The following is a 15,238-nucleotide window of genomic DNA, read 5'->3' on the forward strand; positions in this document are numbered from 1 at the left end:
CCTAAGGTCCCCTCTTCTACACCCCAGCCTGTCGTACTGCAGGCTTTCTGTCCTCCTCCCTTCCAGGAGACTGACCAGCAGAAGCTTAACCCTCTGGGGTCGACAAATGCGTCGGCACGTTTTGGTGCATTTTTTTGAAAGCCCCAAAAAGAACTTAAATTACTCTGTGAGTTTTTATTGTACTGATAAGAGTAATACATCAATCGAATATATAAAGCATCTACTTTTGTTTGTATACACTCATAATAACAACACAACTTTGTAATTTTATAAAATAAAGAAATCAAACAGGGTGTGCTCTCTGTCTTCTCCGTCTCCGCAAACTGCATTTGGAAACACATCACTAAAATGAAGAGTAACTCAGCAAATACTCAACACAGAGACATGAGAGTTATATCTATAGAAAGCTTGAAGTGTCTCCTTTTAAATGAAGTAAGTCATATCGAAAACAAATATTCTGTGATGAAGTAATCTGTATGAAACCGACATGATGTTCAGTCTTTCCCATCTAACTCATTATTTCTAATGCGATCCCGCCCCCTTGCGGCACGCACCGTTCATATGTAAATAACCACGTGAGCTACGCGCACATGGAGACGCCAAACATAAACAAAGAGTGAAGAGATCGCCCATCGCGGCTACTGTTTGTTTCTGGAAGAAGACGCCCTGAGTAAAGGCTGGATTTCCCTCAAAATAACAATATTTCATCCACAAGAGAAGATCAATCTGATGAGTAAGTAATGTTTCTTTTTTGCATTAATTAAAACCTGTTAACCCGCACCAGGACGCCGGGCGCACTGAACACTCTTTGTTTGCACGTGTCATTGTTTACGAATAGAATAAATAAAACGGGACACAGTTAATCCACACAAACAAGAGTCTATGGCTACAAAACATATATATATATATATATATATATATATATATATATACACAGATGCTCCTGATATTAACATGCTCACAATTTTTTTTTTTGTATTTTATTAAAACAGATACCTGCACCACAATGAACCCTGCTGACTTTCAGTCTCTTCCAAGACTCTTCCAAGTCTGTTTTCCTCTGAGAGCGCTGTACGGGTTATGTTTTTGTCTTCATGAATGCATGGAAAGAAGCAGAAACACTTAAATAACACGTAAATATCAGGTATGACTTACTTGTTTCACTTGTTGAACAGAATCTGTTGTAAGAATGATTCAAATAATCCGTGTATCATTCGTCCTTTCCATTTTCAATTGATAAATGAAAACCAAAAAATGAAAATCTGATTGTTTTTTTTGTTATTTGATTTTGAATCAGAAACGAAAAATGAAAATTGTCTTGTATTTCATATTTAAAAATTTAGTTTTGGATCAAAAATACAAAATTGAAAAGGGTCCACACAACATAATCTGTTTTTAATATTTAATTGCTGGGTTGTGCGTCACCTGGAAATTTTTCTGCGAGCAAATAGGCGGGCTTGTGTACCCCCTGGCAGTTTTTCTGTTATTGTATTACACTATAATTGTTAATAAAGCTTGAAAAAAAGAAAAAAAGTTAGCGACACTATGGCAGCGCTGGAGCCACACTCCACATTAATCATGGAGTTGTTCAAAACCGGTATGACACACGCTGAAATTTCCTGCACACTGACGCAGATGAATATCGTAGACTGCTCGGAAAGAAGCGTCAGAAGTTTTGTGTATCAAAACGCGCGTCTTCTACGTGTGATTTCCTATGAAACGCGCGTTCTTGACGCGCTTTGGAGTCACCAAGAACGCGAGTTTTTGAACGCGGTTTCAGGATTTTTTTTCTTCTAAACTTTAAGGATGATTCTCAACTATGTTATAAAATATATAACAAAATGATTTGATATACCATTTTGTTTTATGCAATATGTCTGTAAAAATTTCCATAAACTGGAAATTTTTCATTGCATGTCTGCATTTTGGGAGACATAACAATTGAATAGAAAAATAAATTATATATATATATATACACATTTTCTTATGAAATATTATATATTGTTATGAACATCTGGCCAATTATTACTCCCATTATGACAATTCTTTTTTCAACATGCTGTCCCAACAGCAACACATTAATATGCAAATTAGATACAGTATAGATACACTGTGTTTAATGGGAAAACCAGTTTATGGAAATTTTTACAGACATATTGCATTAAAACAGATTCTGTTGTGTGGACCCTTTTCAATTTTGTATTTTTGATGCAAAACGAAATTTTAAAATATGAAATACAAGACAATTTTCATTTTTCGTTTCTGATTCAAAATCAAATAACAAAAAAAACAATCAGATTTTAATTTTTTGATTTTCATTTATCAATTGAAAATGGAAAGGACGAATGATACACGGATTCACTATGACCTTCATTGTGTATGATTTGATTATACTGTGTTGTAAATAAAATTAAAATAAAAAAAAATATATATTTTTTTAAATCTCCTCACATTCTCTCTTACCTGCCTCAAACTCACAGTCACACTGATGGGCCATTATGGAGCCATTAGGGGAGGGCCCTTTGTCTCTCAGGTGAAAATCACTTAATATTCAAGGCCATAGCCACTCCCTCGCATATAGGCTTTCGATCACAAAACATCTCTTTAAAAATGTAAATCAATATATTGTTTTCTGTGAGCAATTAAATAAGCTGATTTTCACATAATTTTGAAGCAAAAACTCTAGGCTACAAGATCCGGTTCTCAAAAGTCTTGTAAACAAATGTTCTGTATGTGTTTTGTCTTATTTCAGTGACTTCAAAATTTTAGTTTTTCACTAACCACGCATAAACGTTGCTTTCTCAAAAACACAATCATGTACATAAATGTTGCTAACATATTATTGTAGCCCAGTTTTTGCTGTTTACAGTGTTATTAGACTTTAGCCATTTACATTTATGCTTTTTTCAGTTGCTTATATAAATATCAAAACTTCTCCAGGCCCCCAAATACACCCTCAGACCCCAGGGTGTTAATTGTATATGTCCGGTCCGAGCACAGAGCAAATATGTCCACAGAGCTGCCCTGTGGAGAAGGGTGGCACAACTGCTTGTGTGCTATGGCCCCCCTAAGACAGAAGTTCTCAATTCCACTCCTCAAATTGTTTGGAATTGTTTTGATTTGAAGAGAGTTTGAGGTTCTAATGCTCGTTTTCACGAATGCTCCAACTTCAACCTGAGGGAGTCACAAGCAAGGAACCTTACTATCTTTACTCTTAAAGATGAATGCAACCAGTTTCCAGCAGAATTATGGAGAATTATTTGATTACTTACTCTGAGTTGTTTCGTTCCTTTCCTGGTTGAGGGAACCCCGGGTGCGGATTGGCTGCTGAAGTCGTCATTGCGTGATGTCACTGGGGATGCCCTCTTGCAATTGGTTGGTTTCTCTGTGACCTGATGACGCTCTTGGGAAGTCTGTTTAGAGTTCTTTCGGCCTCAGGTGTTAAAGTTTCTTTGGTCAGAACTTTGAAGGCATGTGTGGATCCTCGCCAGATGATGTATGGCTAAGAGCGCTTAACCCTTTAGGCGCCAGGGTTTTTTGAAAAAAAATGCTGGATTTTGACACCAAGATTTCAAAAGCTTGTGGCTTGAAAGGGCTTAAAGATAGAGATCTACTGTAAATTAGAAAAATGTTGGGCATGACCAAAAGTTTATGTGGGGTGTAAATATACTCATCTATTTGCATTTTATGACATCATCAGGGGTGGGCCCTCTTGAATTTCATAATATTCAGGAAATAGTAGATATTGAATTGATGTTTGATTTTTTTTTTGTCTTTTTCTCCTCATTCCAAATGATCAGGAAAAAAGGAAATCAACAGTAAAACAGGAGAAAGCAGTACATTATTACTATATTACTGTGCCATAGTAAAATACATGTGCCTATTTTTTGATCAGTTGACCAGCTATCTGCCCAATCAGGTATCTATGTGACAGTTTATACAGGTCCTTCTCAAAAAATTAGCATATTGTGATAAAGTTAATTATTTTCTGTAATGTACTGATAAACATTAGACTTTCATATATTTTAGATTCATTACAACACAACTGAAGTAGTTCAAGCCTTTTATTGTTTTAATATTGATGATTTTGGCATAAAGCTCATGAAAACCCAAAATTCCTATCTCAAAAAATTTGCATATTTCATCCGACCAATAAAAGAATGGCCATTATGTTCATTTATGCACTCAATACTTGGTCGGGAATCCTTTTGCAGAAATGACTGCTTCAATGCGGCGTGGCATGGAGGCAATCAGCCTGTGGCACTGCTGAGGTGTTATGGAGGCCCAGGATGCTTCGATAGCGGCCTTAAGCTCATCCAGAGTGTTGGGTCTTGCGTCTCTCAACTTTCTCTTCACAATATCCCACAGATTCTCTATGGGGTTCAGGTCAGGAGAGTTGGCAGGCCAATTGAGCACAGTAATACCATGGTCAGTAAACCATTTACCAGTGGTTTTGGCACTGTGAGCAGGTGCCAGGTCGTGCTGAAAAATGAAATCTTCATCTCCATAAAGCTTTTCAGCAGATGGAAGCATGAAGTGCTCCAAAATCTCCTGATAGCTAGCTGCATTGACCCTGCCCTTGATAAAACACAGTGGACCAACACCAGCAGCTGACATGGCACCCCAGACCATCACTGACTGTGGGTACTTGACACTGGACTTCAGGCATTTTGGCATTTCCCTCTCCCCAGTCTTCCTCCAGACTCTGGCACCTTGATTTCCGAATGACATGCAAAATTTGCTTTCATCCAAAAAAAGTACTTTGGACCACTGAGCAACAGTCCAGTGCTGCTTCTCTGTAGCCCAGGTCAGGCGCTTCTGCCGCTGTTTCTGGTTCAAAAGTGGCTTGACCTGGGGAATGCGGCACCTGTAGCCCATTTCCTGCACACGCCTGTACACGGTGGCTCTGGATGTTTCTACTCCAGACTCAGTCCACTGCTTCCGCAGGTCCCCCAAGGTCTGGAATCGGTCTTTCTCCACAATCTTCCTCAGGGTCCGGTCACCTCTTCTCGTTGTGCTGCGTTTTCTGCCACACTTTTTCCTTCCCACAGACTTCCCACTGAGGTGCCTTGATACAGCACTCTGGGAACAGCCTATTCGTTCAGAAATGTCTTTCTGTGTCTTACCCTCTTGCTTGAGGGTGTCAATGATGGCCTTCTGGACAGCAGTCAGGTCGGCAGTCTTACCCATGATTGCGGTTTTGAGTAATGAACCAGGCTGGGAGTTTTTAAAAGCCTCAGGAATCTTTTGCAGGTGTTTAGAGTTAATTAGTTGATTCAGATGATTAGGTTAATAGCTCGTTTAGAGAACCTTTTCATGATATGCTAATTTTTTGAGAATTTTGGGTTTTCGTGAGCTGTATGCCAAAATCATCAATATTAAAACAATAAAAGGCTTGAACTACTTCAGTTGTGTTGTAATGAATCTAAAATATATGAAAGTCTAATGTTTATCAGTACATTACAGAAATTAATGAACTTTATCACAATATGCTAATTTTTTGAGAAGGACCTGTAGTTCTTGAAAGTATAGTACCTCTCATTGCATGGCACAGTGCACAGACCTACCCCAAACTGACTGCACCTTGCGCGGCGGCACCATTGCGCGGAAAAGATGTACCGGGAGAAGCGCAATCATTAGACGGCCGATCGTCATTTCCAAAAGGCAAATATTCCCCTTCAGAGTCAGAATCGGCGAATAACATTTGCAACACATCCTCACGGTAAAACTTTTTATTAGCCATTTGGCAATTTTCTCTCACAAATCTCACAATTTACTCAGACGCTATGAACTGAACTGCTTCCGCATCAATGACACGATAGCTCACTTGCTCTGCTATTTCCTCGAACAATTTTGGTCTAGAATCGAAGTACTACATGTCTGCCATCTAGTGGAAGGGAATATAAATGAGATATTACACCATATTAGGAACTACAGCCTATTTCATGAAGTATGACGTCTTGTTGCAATTTTGCGACTATGACGCTTAGAGGGTTAACATCGCGATCAGATGAGGAGCCAAAGTTTCAAACAGCGCGCAAGCAAGCAACAAGCAACCCGAAGTTGGGTGTCTGTATTTATTGGGCTGATTTCAGTCAGCCCCTTTTTCTGTTTGATCCAATCAGAAGTGTTTCTGTAGGGCGGAGCCCCGCCCCGCATGGCTCAGTTTTCCGTCCGTAAATCCTTTGCGGAGTTATTTCATAAAATGAAGAACATATCCTAGCAGATTCCTAAAGTGTTTTAATCATACATTACGAAAAGAAAAGTCAACTTTCATTCACACCAAATTATTGCTGATGCAACTAGCTTTCATTCAATATCAAACACCAAGTATTTTGCATACCCAAAGTACATATCAATTTTATCTATTACGCGGTTAAGGCATAGATTAAACAATCCTAAATTCTAAATAATTACACCAAGCATGTGAAAATAAACAATAATGATCGGCAAAAATTAGACATCAAGAGATTACAACAATAACATAGATTCCAATAACACAGCAAGCTTAATTTAATTTCATAAAATACAACCCGAATATATATTGTAAATATATTGTATATATTGCTTTTGAGTATATTGCTTTAATAGCAGCAGCGGTTGTTATTTGTCCTTTTGGGAACACTTATAAATGTCCAATCTTCTTTGTTCTGCCAATAAGAAGAAAAGGCGCGTTTCTCTGCTGGGGAGAAATGGGAGGTCATGGGAATGTCACTCCGGATGGAGATCTGGTGATTTTCTTAGCTCGGACGTCTATTGTAAAACCATCATCTTTGTTGATACCATCATTGAATTACTGCGTTAAACGATCAGGTGATATCAGTGAGGGTCTGTGCTGGAGCCTTTCCAGATGCCACATGCTTTATACTGTTGATTATGCGACTTTTATTTATGGTAAACCGGTCAGGAACAACATTGAAAGTTATGTTCTAAATACATTTCAGATATTCCCTCAAATTTATCCTGGCTTTAGAGGTCTCCTGAGATAAGGAGATTTAGGGCAGGAAATCGGCCAACCAGTCAAATGCAGATGCTGGGAGTGGAAGTCTTAACTCCTGCTAAGGAATATGCTGTCTTGAAATTATTTTGTGTGTGTGTCCTGGTCTACTAGGCACTACATCTTGAGACATTTGTTCTATTCGAATGTAAGTGCCCTGCGAAGTGGACATCACAGGATATTCCACCACGATTCCGATTTGAAGCGAACGTATATGTTACATTCAAAGTGCATTGAAGTGTGCGAGACGTGAATTTAAATTGTATATATTTACAGAGGTATATTATGTTACACTCGTTTGTGTGTGAAGACGTTGCACAGTGCAAATCTAAGAATGAATTTTCCGAAGTGAAGTAAACCAACGGATTTCTCCTGCTCAGGGAGTAGGGAGCAATGAACACTGTGTAGGCATCATGTCAATCGGAACACAGTTAATGCACGGAGCTTACTTCTAACAAGCAGATGATCTGAATCAGGTGTGTTACCTAAGGGTTACATGCAAAATATGCGGGTTGTGGGGGGGAAGACAGGCAGGTACAGGCTCTCCCCTGTACAGGCTGGCGCGCCAGATCCTTCTCTGGGCCCAGGGGAAACTGCTCTCGCTGAGGGCAGTGAACATCCCTGGGTACCTCAGTCAGGGAGCAGATATCCTGTCGAGACAGGGGCTGAGGCCCAGGGAATGGATGCTCTACACCGAGGTGATAGAGCAGATTTGGAGGAACTTTGGTCGAGCCTAGGTGGACTTGTTTGTGTCTCGAGAGACCTCACAATGTCCCCTCTGGTTCTCTCTGACTCATCCAGCTCCACTGGGTCCAGAGATCCCTCTATGAGAAAATCATACACTGCTAAATGGCAACTGTTCACGTCCTGGTGTCACAGCCATCAGCTGGACCCAGACGTTTGCCCTATTGGGCCACTGTTGGAATTTCTGCAAGACAGATTTGCCTCAGGGTTATCCTCCTCCACTTTGAATGTTTACATGGCTGCTATTGCTGCTCACCACGCCCCTGTGGGCGAGCAGTCTCTAAGGAGGAACCCGTTAGTAACACCATTTCTCCAGGGTACCAGGAGGCTGCGGCCTCCGGTACGCCCAAGGATGCCTACTTGGGATTTGGCTGTGGTTCTAGAGGCCCTTTCTAAAGCTCCCTTTGAACCCCTGGAAGAGGTTCCTTTCAGATTTCTTACAGTCAAGACTGTGTTTCTTTTAGCCATCGCTTCCTTGAAGAGAGTCGGTAATCTGCAGGCCTGGTATGGCGAGAGCATTTCTGTACCCCAGGCCGGGATATGTCCCGAAGGTGCCCTCAGTTGTTCCACGGCCAGTTATTCTTCAGGCATTCTGTCCCCTTCCCTTTCGGGATTCTGACCAGGAAAAGCTTAAGTGTGTGTATCCAGTGCGAGCACTGGGCACATACTTCCACAGAGCTGCCCTGTGGAGAAAGTCGGACCAACTGTTTGTTTGCTACGGTCCTTATAAGAAAGGTCTTCCTGCTAACAAGCAGACCCTCAGCAGGTGGATAGTACATGCTATTACCACTGCATACGAGTATTCTGATCTCCCCTCACCTCTGGGGGTCAGGGCTCATTCTACTAGAGGTATGGCAGCCTCCAAGGCCTTCTCATCTGGTTTATCGATGCACGATATTTGTAACGCTGCGGGATGGTCCACACCTCTGACCTTTGTCAGGTTCTACAGCCTTGACCTTAATACCACTCCTGGCTCATCAGTCCTCTCTGCCTAAGCTGTGCCGTTCCACAATAGGCAGGGATTTGTCAGTGGTGAGGGCACTGTCGTTCCCAAAGCATTTCCGACGCAGCTTCTCATTCCCTCGGGGAACATCCCAGGTTACGTATGTAACCACGATTCCCCGAGGGAACGAGACGCTGTGCGTCTCAGTGCTATTGTTCCGGCATCCCTGCGAGCATTTGCTTCATTTGCACATGCTTTTAAACTTCCTGGTGGCTACATCACCCCGTCCGTGACGCCTCTCCCATGAATTGGACTGATTACACATGTGATTCAGAGCGTGGTCACGCTGAAAGTGTTCCCAAAGCGTTTCGATGCAGTGTCATGTTCCCTCCGGGAACCATGGTTACATGCGTAACCTGGAGATGTTTTTTCAGTTGTCTTGTGGTTTTGATTGTGTGGTTATAGTTCTAAGAAATGTGTCATATTGTCCAGGAAATGTGTCTTAAGAACTGAAAACTGTAATAGCATTGGAGGAGGTTCAAATAGGCTTCTAGGATGTTGGTGTAACGGGGCGAACAAGATGTGAGACATGCGGTTCCAAGTGCAAGCTTTATTTATAAACATAGTCAATAAACAGGCAGGGTCAAACAACGGCAAACCGGTATGGTACGGGCAAGACACAGAGCAATCCTGGGGCTAGCGAGAGTCGACGATCGGCGAACAATATCCAACAGGGCTAGGCAGAGAGATAATCCAGGTATACGAGCAGTAGTCCAAGAGAAGTGCAAACAGAGTCCAAACGGTAAGGCAAAGGGTAAATCTAGGAAACACGGGCAAGAATCAAAACACTAGAAAAACACACAAGGCAAGACTATGACAACAAAGTGGGTTCCGTATCGCAGCTAAAACTAGGAGTTATAAATGCAGAACAATACTGGAACTAAACAGAAAAACACAGAATGGCTTTGTAAGGCATCTAATACTAGGGGAGTGATAAACGCAATACAATACTCGGCAGAGAGGAACAGGAAGTCCATGGTTTAAGTAGAGTGTGTAATTGTGTGATAATTCTCAGGTGTGAGCGTGATTAGTGGAATCAGCTGTGTGTGTTGTCAATGCAATGGATGATGGGAAATGCAGTCCAATGTGATGTGTGGTGTGAGAGTCAATATGATGGAGAGGCGACCTTTTGTGGCAGTCGGACGGAAGGCCACGAACCAGATTCGTGACAGTTGGTAAGTGAGTGAGATGGAGTGATGCATTTCAGAACATTATCATAAACCAAGGCATAATATAATCAATAAATTTCATTATAATAAATAAATAAACCTTTTGATTAATATTTATTTTGCTTTATCATCTAGGCTTATTTAAAGTTTGTTTAACTCACCATTGCACCAAGTTTCTTCAGGGTAACATACTTATAGTAAAAGTATTCATATAATAAATAAATTGATCAATATTTAAAGGAACACGTTTTTGGAGGGACAGACTGTGCCCTGATGGTCATTTATAAAATGTTCTTGTGGCATGGTGAACCATGTAGAAGATGCCTTTTTTTTTTTTGCACTGGATAACTGCCCTCAGAGTAGCAATGTTTTTTTTTTTTTTTTTTTTTTACCCACCGGAGTGGGTTAACTTCATTATAAAACATTCAGAGTCCTATAAATTATTTGTATGTTATGGGGAATTTCTTAACCCTCCACTGCACTAGGTTGCATCAGGGTAGCAAATGCATTTTGTATTTGAAAGCACATGATGTCAATAAAGGGTTAAAATGAACAGATGCATTGAAAAAAAAAAAAAAAAAAAACCTTCACACTACATCTTTGTGGCTATTTAAAAAAAAGAAAGAAAAAAACCCCTGATATTATTACAGTTTTTGTATCATTATTTTTATTATTTGTATGTTAGATAGATGTGCTTAAACATTATGCTTTATAGTATATATATATATATATATATATATATATATATATATATATATATATATATATATATATATATATATCAGTGGCGGCTGCTGGTCTTTCAAGGAGGGGAAGCTCATTTTCGGCCTACATCATAAAAATTGTCCATTTATTTATACGTAAATTCTGCCATCGTGTGCAGTTTTCTAGCTGGCTAGTTCACCGCCTGGCCTACTGTATGAATGAACAAACAATGTAAAAAAAACATATTCAACTCGATGGAGGAAATGTGGGAATTAGGTTAAACTGAAACAAGGAATGTGGTGTATAATTGTGTGAAATGTATAATGAAAATTGGCCAGCAATTTCGCCAAGCAAATATCAAGAAATAGTTGCAGCAGTTTGTCTTTTGACTACACTTGCAAAGTCCACTATGGGACTGAGCTCGAATCAGTGTTGCCAACTTCTTTCGATGGAAAGTAGCTAAAGCCAGTTTGAAAAGTCGCTAAATGTCGCCAGATAACGTCATGCGCTAATTAGCATATCCATGACGTCATCGTGTCATATTGCCTTTTACATTTGTTTGTCTCTCTGTGCTCATACTGTATTTTGATGTAGCCAAATTCTCAATAAAACTGTTTTCCTTTATATATTTTACTGTTTATGTTGTCAGTCAACGGGATAAATATGAAATAGTCACTGAAACGCAGCCCTTTAAGAATACATAACCAGCTCTCCCTCCCAAGAAGTTAGTCTGCACAAAATTTATAATCGAGCCGTCGTCTGATGAAATCAAATATTACACACAAGATAAGACAATTCCTGTGCTGTGGTTTCGGCTATTAATTAGATGCATGTAAAATTAGAGAAGCAACATAATATCTATTTGAACTGAACGCGCTGCTCCTCTCAGCCGCTCACTGAACAGAGAAAGAGGTGCGTGCGCGCTGACCTCGCGCCGTTCCGGCAGTACCAGCGATCACAGAGACTCACTAAGGTTTGCCAAAGAAGTCGCTAGATTTGTCGCTAGTCGCTTTTGGGGAAAAAGGTCGCTAGGGTGGTCTGAAAAGTCGCTAAGTTGGCAACACTGGCTCGAATAGCTTCAGCATCAGCGACTTCTTATAGGACACAATCGCTGTCAATCAAAAGGAGATGCAGTCTTTCGACAAACCCTCCAATCATCACGCAGAAGCCCGGAGTCCAGCCCTGCCCACTCCTCCATTCACCCCCAGAGACGCTGAGCGTCCGGGGGCGGGACATAGTCGCAGCATTTATCCAATGACCGTCTAGTTTTGAAGCACTGAAAAAAAACTGTTCAAAGCAGCCCCATTGAAGTCAATGGACGCTAGGCTTCAACAGGGAAATACACTGTGACGCTACGGGAATATATGAGAAGGAAATCGAGTCAGCTGCTATATGTAGCTGATTCTGAACGGACTCGTCTTCGAGATGAACGTGTTCTAACGCATTTTTAATCAATAAAATGTTAACACAATAGTACATGTTTGACCATAATTTTTTTGACATTATAGGGGAAGCCGAGCTTCCCTTGCAGTCTTAAAGAAATCCCCACTGATATATAGATATATATATATACACACAGTATATAACAAACGTGTGTGTATTTTGTATGCATGTATGTTTTTATTTATTTATTTATTTAACATTGCTTCTGTAATACAGAGGTTTAAAGCAATATTTCACCCAAAAAAATAAATATAATAAATGTATTTACACTGAGGCCAGCTAAGATGTAGATGAATCCCTGTTGTAATAGATTTGGAGGAATTTAGCATAACATCCCTTGCTCCTTTAAAGCAAGGTCTTCTAGTTTAATTTGATGAAGGCATGTCTTTCTGCCTATCAACACCAGAAGCATTTTGAGCTTTATCTTTTAGAGTGTGTGTGTGTGAGAGAGAGAGAGAAAGAGAGAGAGAGCGAAAACAATGAATAATCAGTATCCTCTCCTTGACTAATGATGCTGTCAGTACTAGCCTGTGCTTGGCCCCTGTGTGCTCAACCTCAAACATGGGTCACGCGCCACAGAGCACAGAGTCCCGGCCCCTCTTCCATCCCTCACCTGACTTGCCTAGCAATACCATGAAAAAAAAAAACACCTCCTCTAACGCATCCTCTGTCACAGCAGTTCTCCAGCCTGATGCTCATCTGCCAGGTCTGTGGAGGCCCAACTGCTTCTAATTACTTCACTGGCCTCCATCTCGCCTGCAGTCCAGATCCTACCGCAGCACCACTTCCACTCAGCCGGCAATTAGGAGAGGAGAAACAGGCATTGCTGTTCTGCAGTGACTCCCTGCACTGATCCAATGCTTGAGGGTGGAGTGACTGAAGTTCCTGGCGTTTTCCCTGCTCCAATTACTGACCAGCGCTGCTATGCTCTTCAGAACAACAATATGAGGAGATGAACAGATGCACTTGTGCATCCCACCATCTGTATGACTGCTCTAATGGGGCTTCGGAAAAGAGGCGCCTCCGACCAGAAGAAGAGTGTTATAAGACTCTTTCTGAAGACATTAAAACTTAAGTGGGATTGTGAGTTTTGAACGCTGACACATGCTTCTGTGGCCTGTCAATAATATATCACAGTTTAGGTCAGGACTTTAGAGGCACTGACTTGAATTTCATATCTCAGTATTTTATATGTGCCGGATGGGGATCACTGCAGGTGTTGTAGCAGTAATGCATTGGAAATAATGATCCAGTGAGCTTAGCTAATTAACGGCAACTTGTGCCAAAGAACACCCACAGTCCGTTCACTGGCTGTCTGATGGATTTTGCACACAAAACTAGGCAATGTTTTCTCAAGAGCTTTTGAGGAATTCATAAAGTTTAATAATGTTAATAATGTTGTATAAGTATTTATAGAGGACTAGGATTGCTTAATCCAACCCCATACCTTAAAATAACTACTACATCAACTACATTACTTACTATCAATAAGAGACAGAACTATATAAATGCATCATTCATTCAACTTATTGAGACAATGGTCATAATTAATAGTGAGAACTGGACCTTAAAACTAAATTAAATTAAATAAAAACAGCTGTAGAGAACATTGAAAAAAAGTGGAAAATGTGTAAGGTTTTGAAGTGCACTAAATGCACAGAATCTTATAATTCAGACATAAAGGAAAAAAAATAAAAAATAAATAAATATATATAAATATATATATATATATATATATATATATATATATATATATATATATATATATATATGTTTACCTGCTACTACGTGCATCAAAACTATCAAAAATAATTATTTCTGTGTCAAATTTAACATTATAAAACTGTATTTTCAATGCAATAAAAAAAACATTTAGCATATTTATTTACTAATAAACATATATTAAATTTTGTTTAATTAATGTGTAAAATGTTAATGTAACTACACAATAATACATTTAAATAAAGCTTACACTTTTGCATCATCAAATGCATTTGTCAAGTTAGCATTAAGTTAAAACAGCTTTTACACTTACATTTCTCTTTATTTTAAAAGTCTATTTATTTTTCAGTTTGCATAGGGACTCATTTATTTTTATTTTTTTTTTAATCTCAAATATGGTCATGCAGAATAAGGTATTAATATGTGCTTTATAAATAATAATAAACAGCCAATATGCTAGTAATATGCATACTAGTTAATAGTGAGAATTGGTTCTTAAAATAAAGTGTTACCATATACTTTCAGAACAAGCTGTGATTGGTCACTAGTAGCACGGGTATATTTGTAGCAATAGCCAAAATTATAGATTTTTTTTTTTATGCCAAAAATAATTTGGATATTAAGTAAACATTGTGTTCCATGAAGATATTTTGTACATTTCCTACTGTAAATATATCAAAACTTAATTTTTGGTTAGTAATATGCTTTGCTAAGAACTTCATTTGGACAACTTTAAAGGGAATTTTTTCATTATTTAGATTTTTTTGCACCCTCAGATTCCAGATTTTCAAATAGTTGTATCTCGGCCAAAAAAACATAGATAAATGGAAAGCTTATGTATTCAGCTTTCAGAAAACGTATAATCTAATATGACTAGTTTTGTGGTCCACGGTCATGTATGTCAGTCAGACTGCTCTTCGTCTCGAAGGCGGATTTTTTGCCGTTTAGTCAAAGATCTGCCTATATGAGTTTAGATAAAACTAAGCTAAAGCTAAAGCTAAACCTACTCTCTTAATACCGGATCCTTCAAAATCTCTGATAGAGTATGTCTTTTTTAAACAATGCATTGTGATCAAAGATCACAAAGACCACTTACAGAGTCAAAAAACTGTGCCTATAAACAGTACACATTTACCAGATCTACTAGGCAATGGAAGTTAATAACAGCTAAACATATGTAACTGTGTGCAACAAAGCAGCAAATGAACCTCAGGATGTTGCCTCAGATTTCAGTGAAAGTGAAAAAGACAGAGAGAGAGAGAGAGAGAGAGAGAGAGAGAGAGAGAGAGAGAGTGCTGCCATAAACAACTGCATTGCAGTCAATCTGTTTTTGTCATGCACACCAGTTGCATGGAGTAATATTACCTCTGGCTTTAATTCTAGAACTCTTTGATGCTTCTGCCACAGATCAGCAGCATATGGAGAATGCATATGTTTAATGCAAAAGAAGGCACT

This window comes from Barbus barbus, assembly GCF_936440315.1.
Source record: "Barbus barbus genome assembly, chromosome: 31".
Lineage (NCBI taxonomy): Eukaryota > Metazoa > Chordata > Actinopteri > Cypriniformes > Cyprinidae > Barbus > Barbus barbus.